The sequence below is a fragment of the Gymnodraco acuticeps genome, unplaced genomic scaffold (genome assembly GCF_902827175.1).
Source record: "Gymnodraco acuticeps unplaced genomic scaffold, fGymAcu1.1, whole genome shotgun sequence".
Lineage (NCBI taxonomy): Eukaryota > Metazoa > Chordata > Actinopteri > Perciformes > Bathydraconidae > Gymnodraco > Gymnodraco acuticeps.
This window is the reverse complement of record NW_022990565.1, coordinates 799782-813591: the sequence shown is the minus strand read 5'-3', so window position 1 is coordinate 813591 and position 13810 is coordinate 799782. Positions and strand designations below refer to the sequence as shown.

The 13810-nt window shown below is 41.1% G+C and overlaps 4 non-coding genes across 4 annotated transcripts; all 4 read left to right on the top strand.

The window, feature by feature from the left end:
- The first annotated feature begins 11358 nt into the window (after positions 1–11358).
- trnar-acg lies at positions 11359–11431 on the top strand. The gene has a single exon. It is a non-coding gene; the product is annotated as a tRNA-Arg (tRNA).
- A 556-nt stretch (positions 11432–11987) lies between these two features.
- trnar-acg lies at positions 11988–12060 on the top strand. The gene has a single exon. It is a non-coding gene; the product is annotated as a tRNA-Arg (tRNA).
- Positions 12061–12380: 320 nt separating this feature from the next.
- On the top strand, positions 12381–12453 carry trnar-acg. Its single transcript has one exon. It is a non-coding gene; the product is annotated as a tRNA-Arg (tRNA).
- A 669-nt stretch (positions 12454–13122) lies between these two features.
- On the top strand, positions 13123–13195 carry trnar-acg. The gene has a single exon. It is a non-coding gene; the product is annotated as a tRNA-Arg (tRNA).
- The last annotated feature ends 615 nt before the right edge of the window (positions 13196–13810 follow it).

Here is a 13810-nt window from a genome sequence, read left to right as displayed (position 1 = left end):
CATTATAAAACATGTAATAGCTTGCATTTATAATGTACAACAAACCAAAGCACAAGAGCAGCGCTCAAAAGAGAAAGGACAAGAGAGAACAAGGAGATGCAACAGCTAAACTGACCAAATTAGACCATTTTTTTGTCATACATCGTCCTCGAAATCGAGCGCTAACGTTAGCAATGTTGACGGGCAGCCGGAGCCGGAGGCTAACGATAGCTCACCTGTCTCACCACCATCATTGCCATCAGGGCCGGCCCTGACCAATTTGCTGCCCTAGGCAATATTTTAGCTGTACGCAATATAGGCGTAGTTCTGTTACTATAAGATAAGATGTACTTTGTTTATCCAAAATCGGGAAATTGTAATATGAAATTTAAAAAAAAATGTTTTTTAATTTCTAACTTTTTTTCTTCTTTTTTTCCCCCAATTTTCGGCGCCCCCTATGGGTTGATGTGCCCTTAGCATTCGCCTATACTACCTATGCCGAGGGCCGGCCCTGATTGCCATGTAGCTCCACAAGTGAAGCTGTATCCGTGGCCGTGGCTGTGCAACCTTCTTCTCCAGCCAGCCAGGAGGAGAGGCTGGATTTGGCTGTGCCCGGCGGTGGTCCAACAGTTCCCCGAAGGGCCTCAACCAATAGGGGATTCTATGGCTCTATTGAGACCCCCGACGCCAAGATCAAAAGCTATATTATAGCAACCGGTCCATGTAGGCCTACCAGCCCATTCCCCAGAGACAAACATCAAGGAAACAGGTTTAATGTTCTTCTTAGTTCGCTGTGCCATTGTCAGGCTGTGGTGGTCTGAGGCCAGGGCAGGCTGTTGTTGATAGCCTATACATGTGGCGCTTCTGAGTGGTTGTGTATGTCCGTGTGTGTGTGAGCGCATCAGCATGCGCTTATGTTTGGGGCGATAGAGAGGGCCCAAAACAATATTTGCACCGGGGCCAATCACAACCTTGTTACGCCACTGGGTTGGACAATACATGTAATTTTGTTTGTCCAGCTATGTGTTGTTATTGTGTAGAATATTGATCATGCAGTTTTATTCGGTCATTCCAGAATTGGAGGACATTTCATGTCCCCCATATAAAAAATCAAATAAGCCATGCCCAAAAAGCTAAAACATGCACTTGTTGTGTTAAAAATACTTGTCTTGAGACAAGATGTATATAAAGTTGTAGAAAAAATGGTTTCAAAATATTTTTTTAAATATCAAATAGCTCTCGATCAACCCGGACACCGTGACCTCGGATCTCCAGCATCTCTCCACAATAACTCCTACATCAGTAAATGAATCTGTGGATTTTTACAATAAATCTCTGAGCAGTCTCCTGGATCTCCACGCCCCTGTCAAAACCAGAACAGTCACTTTCTCACGCTCAGCCCCCTGGTACACCTGCGAGCTGAGGAAAATGAAGACAGCGGGGCGTGTCCTTGAGCGGCGCTTCAAGGCTTCAGGCCTCTCTGTTCACAGACAGGCATACCGGGACCACCAAAATGCCTACGCAAAGTCCCTCAGAGACACACGGTCAAAATTCTACTCCGCCATCATCAACAATAGCCCTGGCAACTCCAAGCTACTTTTTTCCACCATAAACCATCTCCTCAAACCTCAGACTCCGCTACACAAAGACACCACAGAGGAGCAGTGTGATAATTTCATCACATTTTTCAGGAAAAAGGTAGAGACCATCCGCTCTCTCCTCTCAAATTCCGCTGCTCTGCTAGTCCTGACCGTCAACCCCCAGCCTGGACCGACCCAGACTTCGGGACTTCACTAACATCTCGCAGCATGAAGTTGAGGCCATCATCAAAAAGATGAAACCCTCCACCTGTGCTCTGGACCCCTTTCCCACAGCTTTGGTTAAATTGAACATTGGTGCCATAAGTCCGCTGATCACTTCAGTGATAAACCAGTCCATCCAGTCTGGTCGTGTTCCACCACCATTAAAAGCTGCTGTCATCAAACCACTCCTCAAAAAACCCACTTTAGACCCTGAAGTCCTAGCCAATTACAGACCCATCTCCAACCTGCCATTCCTATCCAAGGTACTGGAGAAAGTAGTTGCCATTAAGATCCAGGAACATCTAACACTGAATACAATCTTTGAAAAATTCCAGTCTGGTTTTCGCCAGGGCCACAGTACAGAAACTGCCTTAGTGAGGGTGACCAATGACCTGCTGATGACAGCTGTCACCGGATCTCCATCTCTCCTCATCCTCCTGGATCTAACTGCAGCATTTGATACCGTCGACCATGACATCCTACTCCACCGTCTTCACACTACAATTGGACTCTCTGACTCTGCCTTAAACTGGTTCACCTCCTATCTCACCGGGAGGACTGAGCACGTCACCTTGGGAGCGGCTAAATCAAGAACTCACTCTGTGACTTGCGGTGTCCCCCAAGGATCAGTCCTCGGCCCCACCCTTTTCACCATATACATATCCCCCCTTGGTCGTGTCATCAGCCGGCATGGAATATCTTTCCATTGCTATGCTGATGACACACAGCTCTTCATCAGAGCAAACCCAACCCCCTCTGCACCTCTGCCATCATCCACAATAACCACATGCCTGGAGGAGATAAAGGTGTGGATGAAGCACAACTTTCTCCAGCTAAACAGCTCCAAGACTGAAGCCATTCTTATTGGCACTCCACATCAGGTCCGTTCATCCGCCATCACCAGCATCACCTTCTCCGGTCAGAACATTCCACTCTCACCAACGGTTACCAATCTGGGAGTTAAAATGGATCCTCACCTGACCTTTGAGGCCCACATCAAGCAAATATGCAAGACCTCTTTCTACCACCTTAGAAATATTGCGAAACTCCGCCCCACACTCAGTCTGCCAGATGCTGAAAAGCTTGTCCACGCCTTTGTCTCCTCCAGGCTGGACTACTGTAACGCACTTCTCATTGGGATTCCTAGCAAGAACATCCAGAAGCTGCAATACATAAAACACAGCTGCTAGGATCCTGATGAGAGTGCGGAAGTACGAACACATCACACCCATCCTCAAATCACTGCACTGGCTCCCGGTCTCACTCAGGATTGACTACAAAATCACCCTCTTCACTCATCAGTGCATATATGGAAATGCTCCCTCCTACATCAAGGAATTGCTCACCCCACAAACCTCCACGAGGAACCTACGTTCAGTAAAGGCAAACCTCCTCATCCCACCAAGGACAAAACTGAAGACCATGGGAGACCGAGCCTTCTGCTCCGCTGCTCCGAGACTGTGGAATGCCCTCCCAAACCAGCTGAGGACACCACAGACTGTGGAGGCGTTCAAAAAAGGCCTAAAAACGCATCTTTTAGAATAGCCTTTAACTAGATTTTTAAATCCCCCACATTATGCCATGCCGGCATGAATGTCACAGCTTTTATTATGTTGTTTTAATTGTTTTTAAATTGTTTTTTTATTGTTTTTATGTTTTTATTGTTTTGTTGTTTGTTTCACCCTTTTTAATTTTTAATTTTGTAGCACTTTGAGTTTTGTTTACGCAAATGAAAAGTGCGCTTATAAATAAAATATATTATTATTATATGCCATACATTTTTGCATACATTCACAGTAAATATTTATTCAGTATCATAGCTGTCTAACAGAAGTTAAATCCATTTCTCACATGTGCACTGCAGATAGGGCAGGGATGCAGATCGGGTAGTGACAGCGTCCATCCATGGTGACGTCGGCGGACCCACAGAAAGTTGCTATCAGAAACAATGCCTGACGTGTTTTGGATGTAATCTCGTCTTTGTTTACATTAGCAAGCCTCGCTAACACTCAGAGCTAACCTGTACTGAAGAGCACATGTGTTTAAAAAGCAGGAAAAAAAAAAGAACTCACCTTGTGATAAACCTGCACGAAAAAGCATTTGAGCTCCATACTATTTCAGAAATAATCCTTGACGTGGTTTAAACAGGATGGCGTTTTATCACAACCGAATGTAACTTTATCTCCGGTAGAATTCTGATCAGGCATTAGCTCTGCCTCCTCTTCTTTCTTTTTTTCAAACTAAGGACCCAAGATCCGCGTTTCTCTAACAGGGCTGCAAAAGAGGGGTTTGAGCAGTAAGAGGCATGGCTACAATGGGTGATCTGTTTGGTATTTTGAAAAAAAAACTTCACAGACATGTTTTGTATAAGTAATGGCAATGAATAATAATAATAATAATAATACAAAATTAGGTGACAGTTTAAAATGCATCAGAGTGCATTGAGAAAGTGCAGCAAAGAGCAAGAGGTAGCTTCCTCAAAGGATAATTTTGTACAAATATTTTTGGAGCTTTTTTTTTAAAGACTTCCACCGAGTATGCTTCCCTGATGTCTATAGGTATTTTGTTCCATAGCTTTGGGCAATAATTGACAAAGGCTGCATCACCAAACTTCTTTTCGCTGCCGTTTCTGGGGATCTCTAACAAACCAGCGGCAGAGGATCACAGTGCTTTTGACGGCTTGTAGCTGACAAGGGAGTTGTAGGTCCTTGCCCATTAAGGGCTCTATATGTGAGAAAGAGGACTCTAAAGTAAATCCTAAAGTTCACAGGAAACACAATCACTTTGACATCCATTCTGCTCAATATGAGAGCATTGCTAGGATGTGCTGGCAGGTAACATTTATATTTGCACAACTGCTGAAAAAATATGGTCAGCACTCAGCAGCATTACTTTTCCCCTCTGAAATAAGTGCTTCAATGTTATTTTGTTCCAAAATGCAAATAATGTTGAGTGAGACTACAAATAAATGATCGGTATAAAGATGTTTATGGCAGCAATACAATATACAGCAACCAAAAGAAAATAGTTTATTTTGCAACATCCTGTGACAAAATTCACAACAAAAAACAATGCCAGCCCCATATTGTGAAACTAAATGTAATTGATATGACAATATCGATTTCTTGACCCAAACAAAGGCTTATTTTCACAGTTTAATGTCTGCTCTAATTGACCCAAGACGTTCAGGAGAGTACACATATCCTGATAACTTGTGGGCAGGTTGTTAGTGTACATAAACTAGAACACTAAAAGGCCTGGAGACAAGGCCGCCTAAATACGCTTCTCAATTTATCAAAGATGTCTCAAAATGATTTGAAAGAAGGACATCCAGAGGAGAGAGATGTGTTGTTATCTCTGAAAGTTATGATGGGAATTTACAGTGATCCAATATGTATGTAGGTTTCCTGGCTATGACATTCTCAGACAGAAGGGTGTCACCCTGACCATTGTCAGGCAATTATCATAATGGATGTTAGGGTTGTAATTAACATGCTGTGCTTCCCCTTCTGTCTGCCACCCACCCTTCTTGGGACTGTAATGTGGATTGCCAACCTTCCTGTGTCTCATCTGTATAAATGACATTGCTTTTCTGTGTAACAGGGTCAGATCTGGGTACTATCTACTAGTGCAGGACCTCTGGCCTTTCCAGCTGGAAATATGATTGATCGTGTTAAATGCTATAACTCTTTATTAAATAACACACATTTGGTTTAAGCTTGTTTATTTGATGTTTTCTTACCAGAAGGTGATTAAGTGAGGAATTTCCACCACAAGAGTAACCAACACTAGTAAGGACATGCGTTGTTTAAATGAGCACACAAAAACTAAACCTTTTATGTTAAACACTAAACTGAAGTAAGTAATTGTCATTAAACAACAACTGTCCAGGTAAACATGTTTCTCTTTGCCAAACACAAAGGAAGAGATGTTAAGATGCAATGCATGCCTTTTAAAAATATCATGGAAAGGAGGTAAATCTAAATAAAGTAAGTGACAATGGCCTGATAGGCACATCACTTGAAGCGAAACAGTTTCTGTATCTGAAGTGAACATAAAACAAACGCTCCCAGCCTCCCACCCAGGGAAGATCAAGTCATCTGAGTTTGGTAGAATTGTACTGATGTTGACAGATATAGACTTTGAGGATCGATAACTCATAAACCAAACGCTGTTTAAGCGCAAACTAAGTATCTTAGGTGCTGTTTACATGATAACGCAAACGGTTGTATCCGCAACTTTTCTCTTTCGTTTTTAGCCCATTCGTTCACACAAAGCCGTAACGGAAACGCGGAAACGGACCCCGCAAACGATAACGGGTCCCAAGGTGGATAGATCTGCAACCGGAACGCTCTGGGGGCAAACGGCTCAGTGTGTACGCCCTATACGTTCATTTCCTGATAACGATGAGCCATAGCCCTACCTCTCCCCACCTCTGCTGCTCACTGCTGTAGCATGGTCAGTAGCTACTGTCAGCTACTGTCAGTACTGCTATTGCTACTGACCATGCTACAGATGTTAGTGCAAAATCTACAGCTCGACCATGCTACAGATCAGATGTTAGTGCAACATCTACAGCTCCTCTACCACAACCATCAGCAACAAGTGGACATGGAGAATTACATGAACTACATGTTGCTAAATCCACCAAGGGGCATAAACAGAAGGGCAACCATGGCAACTATGATCGGGGGTCTTCTTTGCTGCTTTTGGTGTATTTTGCGGCTGAAGTTACTACGCCACTTACAGGCCCGGCATATGTACTACCATAGATATATATAAACAAAATATGTTTATATATATCTGTGTACTTCAGCGTCTCCAGCGCTTTCGAGCGGTCTCTGCAGAAGTACAGCGCCACTTACAGGCCCGGCATATGTAAGCCTACTACAGCATTTTCCAGTGGTCTCATGTGAACGGTTGATTGATTGATTGAAAAGTTTATTAACAGCTTGTATATTGGGTACAGTGTACAGCTCAAAACATACAATTGTTAAGGGGATGCAGACCAGAGAAAGACTTTCGTCTTGTTTACATCAGGGTCCCCCATTTCCAATTCATCTTATCATTTAAGACATATAAGACATATTTGACATACAGATGGCTTATTTACAATTTACATACAGGTGGTTTTTTACATACAGATTGCTTATTTACAATTTTCATTTTAGATTTAGTTCGAATACATCCTAACCGGACATTTAAGACATACCAAGTCTACAGATATACAGTTAGTAACAGAGTCTAAAATGCGAGTATATACATAGATGGGGGGGGGAAGCTGTCCATTGTACGACAGGTTGAGATTTGTACCATTACCGGGGCCAGTTTTGCAATGCTCTCCCCCGAAGGTGCTCTTTAAGAGAGGTTTTGAAGGTAAGTATAGTTTACTTTCCTTTACAGTTGTGGGAAGAGCGTTCCACCTTGATGTGGCATAATTGCGAAACGTGTATTCCCCCTTTTTTGTGCCAAATCTGGGTTTCACATGATTTGTGGAGCTCCCTCTGGTGTTATGATCATGGTATTCCTTGACCTTTGGGAATAATTTTGACATGTACATGGGTACCATAGAGGTGTAGTGGATCTTGTAGACCAGGCCCATTGCAGGTAGCTGTACTCTGTCGTCTACTCTAAGCCATCCTAGGTTGTCAAAGTGGGCAGAGGTGAGGTGGGTTCTAGATGAAAGGTCAAGCAGTAGTCTGACCAGTTTATTTTGCGATGTTTGAAGTTTTATTTTTAGCGCCTTGGAGGTGCTATGGTACCATGACGTGCAAGCATAGTCATAGTACCCTTGAATGAGTGCTCCTGCCAGAGTTTTCAGGGTGTTTTTGTTTACCAGAGAGGAGATCCGGTATAGGAATCTAGTTCTTTGATTGACTTTTTTATTACATTGGTTGCCATTTTGTCACAGGAGAGGTTTGCCTCAAGAATAGATCCTAGGTATGTAATTTCCTTCTTACTTGTGACAATAATGTCCCCACTGCAACCGAGAAGTCGTCGGATTTGCTGAGATTATGTTTCGAACCGAAGAGAATGGACTCTGTTTTACCCAGGTGTAATGATAATTTATTTATATAACGGACACGTTAAATGAGCCGAATGCGTGTGAACTGGCCATAAAAAGCGTCACCACATCACCCCAATTCTGGCCTCATTGCACTGGCTTCCAATTAGGTTCCGAATTGATTTTAAACTCCTTTTATGCCCCTTTCACACCAACGCGTTTTCAGCTCCGGCTCGGAGCTGGAGCCTGAAAAGTACCGGTTTTTCCTGTTCACACAGCAGAGGCGCCGCCTCTTAGCTCCGGAATCCGGTTCACTTCCAGCTCCAAAAAATTGTCGGTCTAGAGGCAAGAGCTTCGGAGCTAAGAGGCGGCCAAAGCCTAATAACCAAAGCGAACAGCGCTTCAATACAATCGGCCATTGTTGTTGTCGATGTGAGGGATATCCGCGCGGTTTGGATTTTATGAAGCAGGCACGTAAACGGTGACGTCATGACGCAGCAGCGGCAGCTCTGGGCGGTGTGAACAGAGCGGGAGCAGAAAAGGGAAATCGGAGCTGAACCAGAAAAGCTCCCGCTCGGAGCTAGAAAGGGAAAAGCGCTGGTGTGAAAGCCGCATTAGTTGTTTTTAAAGCACTAAATGGGCTGGCTCCAGCTTATATAGCAGAACTCCTCCATCGCTACACCCCAGCCAGAGCTTTAAGGTCGGCTGACTAGCTGCTAGGCTCTGGAACACTCTGCCCCTCCATGTGAGGTCGGCCCAGATCCTAGGTTTTTTTTAAATCAACACTAAAATACTCACTTCTTCTCCCTGGCCTTCTAGTCAGAGCGGAGCACGACTCAGACTCATGACATTTCCCTGTGTTTGATTTTTGTATTTGCTGTTGTAATTTATTGTCTTCTGTTTGCTATCACAGTAAAGTGTTTTTTATTGCATGTACAGCACTTTGGCTCGACCAACATTTTTTTTTAAAAATGTGCTATATAAATAAAACCTGATTTGATTTGAACAGAAGACTTTTTTGAAAACGAATTTGGTGCGTAAACGCAAACGTTCCTGTGTAAATGGGGTCTTAACAACCTTAGTCAACGAGCTATAACTTAATTTTCAGTAAAACAAGCCAATCAAGCTATAGACACTTTTACATTGGTCTCTTTCTGCAGCTGAAGGAGAGACCAGTGGCAGGGCCAAAAGACTAAAAATATCCAATAAATGCTATTTTAACAGTAACACCAAACAAAATCACTTCACAGATTAATGTTGGTTTATATGTTGGTATAGCGCACAGCCACTGCTGAGGCTAACCTCCCTCTGCACAGTGTTGATGTTGGTTCGATTTAAAAATTACGAAACAATCTGATGGCTTGTGTTTCAAGCAGCCAAAACAAAACTGCACTACAGTAGAGAATATGCATACATGTGGTTTATCTGGCCCACCTAATATATCATCAAATCACTGATTAAAGTTCCTATTTTATGAATATGTCATGAGAATCTATAATGCATTCAGTTTATGCTGCACTATCAGGAGTTGCCCGGTATTCCAATAGGAAAGTTTAGCCATAAGAAAGGCAATCATTTGAAGTTTAAAGCTCCAGCCAGCTAGACAGCTCAATTTTAGATTGTTCAATACAAACACTGTTATAGTAGCCCATTTGTCTACTCTACTCAGAGGTGGTAAAAGTATTCAGATCTTGTACTTAAGTAAAAGTAGAAGTACGAGAGGGTAGGATTACTCTACAAGTAAAAGTCCTGCATTCAAAAAGTTACTCTAAAAGTACAAAAGTATAAAGTTAAAATACTCATTATGATTGGTCCATTTCAAAATAATATATGATGTTTTGATTATAATTATTGATGCGTTAAAGTGTTCTCAAAGTTGGTAAAGGTGCAGCTAGTTTTAATGACTTTGTATACTGCAGGGTAGCTGCTTCTGATTTAATTGTTGATTATGTTTCACAATATGGTTTCACATCATTAATGCAAATCTGCAAAGTAACTAAAGGTATTAAACAAATGTAGTGTAGTAAAAGTACACAATTTACTTGTTGTGGATTTTAGTGGAGTAGAAGTACAAACGAGCAAAACATGGAAATACTCAAGTAAAGTACAAGTATCTCAAAATTGTACAGTACTTGAGTAAATATACTTAGTTACTTTACACCACTGGCTATACTATACCTTCATCTACTTTTCATGAATAGAATGAAATGTTGTTTTCTTACTTTGTTACCTCAGTATAAGGTAGGGGCTAGGGTCGGTTTAGCACTGCGCATACGTTTTTTTTGTCATTTCCGGTAAAATGTCACCTGGGTGTGGTTAAAGGCATTAGTCCACCTGTTGCAGACCTGTAGTGTGGCGGTTTTGGGAATCACAAAAAAAGATGAACTGTTTCAATTATAGTCCTGTTTTTTTTTTTTATTGGTCCTATTTTCTTCAATACACATCGTAAAGCTTTTACTTCAGCACAGACTTTTCCTTGGAACGAGTCACAGTGATTAGCCGAGTTTAGCTTCTCAAGCTAATTATTTATTTGGAAGCTAGCCTATGTGCTACAATTAGTCCAAAAAAAGATCGGCACAACAAAGACACGACTTCATGGACCATATTCTAAGCTGACAGAACACATGGACGCTTGGGATAACGGAGAGAGTTTTACTTTCAATGGACATTATTGGAGCTTTTTAACTTTCCCCCCTCTGCAGATTGGAAAGGAAAACGCCTCAATTAGCCATGGCCGCGGCGGAAACGGATTGACTGCAGCGCATCACATCCACGTTTGCAATCCTTCTGCTTATGCTGTGAGTGTGTTTGAATCTATGGTTTGAATACAGTTTGGAAGTGCTGCCGCTTGTCCATTTGTGGACTGTTGTTGGCTTGTGTCGGTAGAAGTTGGCTGGTTGAAATAGCTGGAAACACTGTGTAGATGTAGTCTCAAGCAATCCACAAAGGCCTGGGCTTGCAAAGTTAAAACACTACTAAAATAACTTTAATCAAATGTGAAAAAGATGAGAGGGTCACAAGTGAAATGCACGTGCCATGCACTCATGCTCTGCGTGTCCATATAATTGACCAATCAGATGAAGCCAAAGCAGAAACTGTTCTTCCATGGTGATATAAAGAAAAATCAGGAGAATAAGCTTTACAATGTGGCCTACACCCGTGTAGAACAGTTTTCTACAGAAACAATTATTATAATTCTGCAGTATAACTCCTTGCAAATAGTAGGCTAATGAATGAACACGAATGCATTAACATTCAGATAGATCAGTTAATTATTTCTGAGCATTGGTTGTAACCGTTGTAACGTTCTTTGGTACAGCCAAGGTCCGACATCGACATCTGCTGGTTAAGAAAGGACAACGAGGGTCTATTTTTCATTTACATTTTTTCTTTTTGTTTATTGAAAATTAGCTTAGAAAACGCCATACGATGTAAATAATGTGTAATAGACGTGTATTATTTATTTGTTTACAGTAAGATACCAACTCTTGTGGATAAATAAAATCGTCGTCAATATTTAAAAACTCCATACTCTCCCTTTAAATAGCCGAAATTACGTTCATTATGGTACGCGGGCTAGTGGCGCAACGGATAACGCGTCTGACTACGGATCAGAAGATTCTAGGTTCAAATCCTGGCTAGCTCGTTCCTTTTCCCCACCTGAAGATGCTTAGATTCCTTCTGCGTGTGCTGTGTTTGAATACAGTTTGGAAGTGAGGACTATTTTTTGAGCTTGTGTTGTGCCTGCTGGTTATGCTGAGATCGGTGGAAGTTATTTGATATGTCACTGCAGTAGGCTATAGTTCCCTGCAATAGTCATGAATGCAACTAATGCACAAACATTTAGACATATTAATTAAGTATCTGTTTACCCAAACCTATGGTGACCATAGGTTGTAACGTCCGTATGGTTGCAGTTGCAGCCTCTTGTTGATAACAAGGTCCTACAGCGACATCTGCTGGTTAATAAAGGCATAGTGGTGCAACGAGGGTCTATTTTTTTTTTTTTCTAACAATGTTTTCTCTTTTGTTTATTGATAAGTAGGATATAATACGCCACACGATCTAAATAATGTTTAATAGACGTGTTTTTACCTTTAGTAAATACAAATACGCTGACGTTGGTCAAATTCAGTCGGCACCCTTGTATAAATTCGGACTGTTTCTTTAAGAAGGCAGGATGACGTACTAATTTTCCATCCGGGCTAGTGGCGCAACGGATAACGCGTCTGACTACGGATCAGAAGATTCTAGGTTCAAATCCTGGCTAGCTCGTACTTTTCCCGAACAAAAAAAATGAGTTTAGCAAAGTTCTGTTCCCCTTTGCAGTATGATTTAAGCCAATATACCGAAATATGCAAACGTCTTAACAGTTTGGTTTCTTTTAGTCTCTTGACTCTATCATCCCTACAGTAATGTACACTTGTCTTAAATGTCCCTTCTGTGGGACTAATAATGGTGTTTTGATTCTGATTCTTGTCAGAAAACATTATTTATTCTACACACTACATGCTTTAAACTGTTAGAGAATACTTATATCTGCAGAAAACGAGTGTTTAAAGTACAGATTGTGTGACGTCATCGCTCAATTTATCGGGCTAGTGGCGCAACGGATAACGCGTCTGACTACGGATCAGAAGATTCTAGGTTCAAATCCTGGCTAGCTCGTCCTTTTCCCCACCTTTTACAAATGCGTCTACCTATGTTCTGTTCATAGTATGGTTAGGGGATTTGTACCGAAATATACAAATGTTCTAAATGGTTTCGTTTTCTCTTAGTCTCTCGTCGTTTTTCTCTATAATGTACAGGAGTATAACATTGTCCGTTCATAAAATGTTTTTCCTTTCAAACAGTTATCTAAAAATATAAATATGTGAGACGTTTGTTGTACTTAATTGTGCTAGTGGCTCCCTGCTAACTGTGAGTCGAGCTCATTCTTGGTATTGAGAGCCAATCCCCTCGCCGTCTGCTACCAAGATTCTACCAATAATTGACCAATCAACGTCTCCGTATACCTGGCGACTCTGCGGATAAATTATCTAGATATATTTTAAGTAAAGCACATGATGTTCAGTGATATTTTACTAATGAGTTGCGAACCGGATCACCTGTTTTATTTTACCCTTCATTTAAATTCTAAACCTCACTTGTGAACTTAACTGGTGTCACATCCATCCACCTCCGAAATATCCAAATGAACAAACGGTTGGGTTTTTCTCTTAGTATCTCGTCGCTTTTCTCTATATTGTACAGAAGTATAACGTTCTTTTCATCAAACATTTTTCCTTCTATTTATTTAAAAACAAGATGCTGTGTGACGTCATCTTGTATCTCATCGGGCTAGTGGCGCAACGGATAACGCGTCTGACTACGGATCAGAAGATTCTAGGTTCAAATCCTGGCTAGCTCGTCCTTTTCTCATTTGAGTAAAATTATTTGATCCAGGCTCAACTTTATGAATGGTCTTAACACAAATGCATTGAGAAGATAAAACAAAAACTTTATGTGTTTTACAAAAATAAGTTTGTAGGTAAGACATCTGATCTTTTGCAATGAATTTATTAAATATGTTCCTTACACACACTCATACAGTACATATATTAATGTTTGCACTTCATCTTAATCTTCAGATGGCAATGAAATAAGCACTTCAAACAATCAAGTATTAAGTTAGTAAACTCAAGACATGAATAATATTTGCATGGCAAAGGTAGGCAAACAAAACACAGCAAATCAAATTAGTATTTAAAGGGTTTGCACAAAAGTCAAAATACAACAAAAGTAAATGATACAAGGCTATGGTATATATGTTTTTAAATAATAAGGATGCAAATGTAACAAAATACATAGATCTACAGGCCTAGTACAATACCAACCTCTTAGGTTCATAGGTGCATAGCAACACTCACAATCTATCTCTAAGTGCTAAGAACAGTTAGTAGCATTTGTAAATAATGTGTTTGTTTGCTACATGAACATGTTAACCTTGCTCTCTGTGCATTCTTGCTCAGATTTGACAAAAGAA